Genomic DNA, 257 nt, shown 5'->3' with positions numbered 1-257 from the left:
AAATCCCAGAGCCAAATACATGAAACAAATGAATCAAAGACACCGTTCATCAGCGTGGAACGAAGTCGGCTGTCAGAATCCAAGGACAAAACTGGATTATAAGGACATTCACGGACAAAAGGAGACGACGAGTCTTCTCGCAGTTCTTTGTTAGGAGGAGGAATCAGGAAGTCACGGACGGGGTAGGGGGGGGGGTGACCTCTGACCTCTGACATAGGTGATTTGGGATCGTGTTTGTGAATCGTGGTACGTTGTTA

At 47.9% G+C, this 257-nt stretch overlaps 1 protein-coding gene across 2 annotated transcripts in view; it reads right to left on the bottom strand.

Annotated features, from left to right (window-relative positions):
* Window positions 1-257, bottom strand: part of LOC119591424 (dipeptidase 1-like) — a 285,765-nt gene that overhangs the window by 139,302 nt on the left and 146,206 nt on the right. The gene's annotated exons all lie outside the window — the stretch shown is intronic.

This window comes from Penaeus monodon, chromosome 28 (genome assembly GCF_015228065.2).
Source record: "Penaeus monodon isolate SGIC_2016 chromosome 28, NSTDA_Pmon_1, whole genome shotgun sequence".
NCBI classification, from domain to species: domain Eukaryota; kingdom Metazoa; phylum Arthropoda; class Malacostraca; order Decapoda; family Penaeidae; genus Penaeus; species Penaeus monodon.
This window is presented reverse-complemented; position numbering and strand designations above follow the sequence as displayed.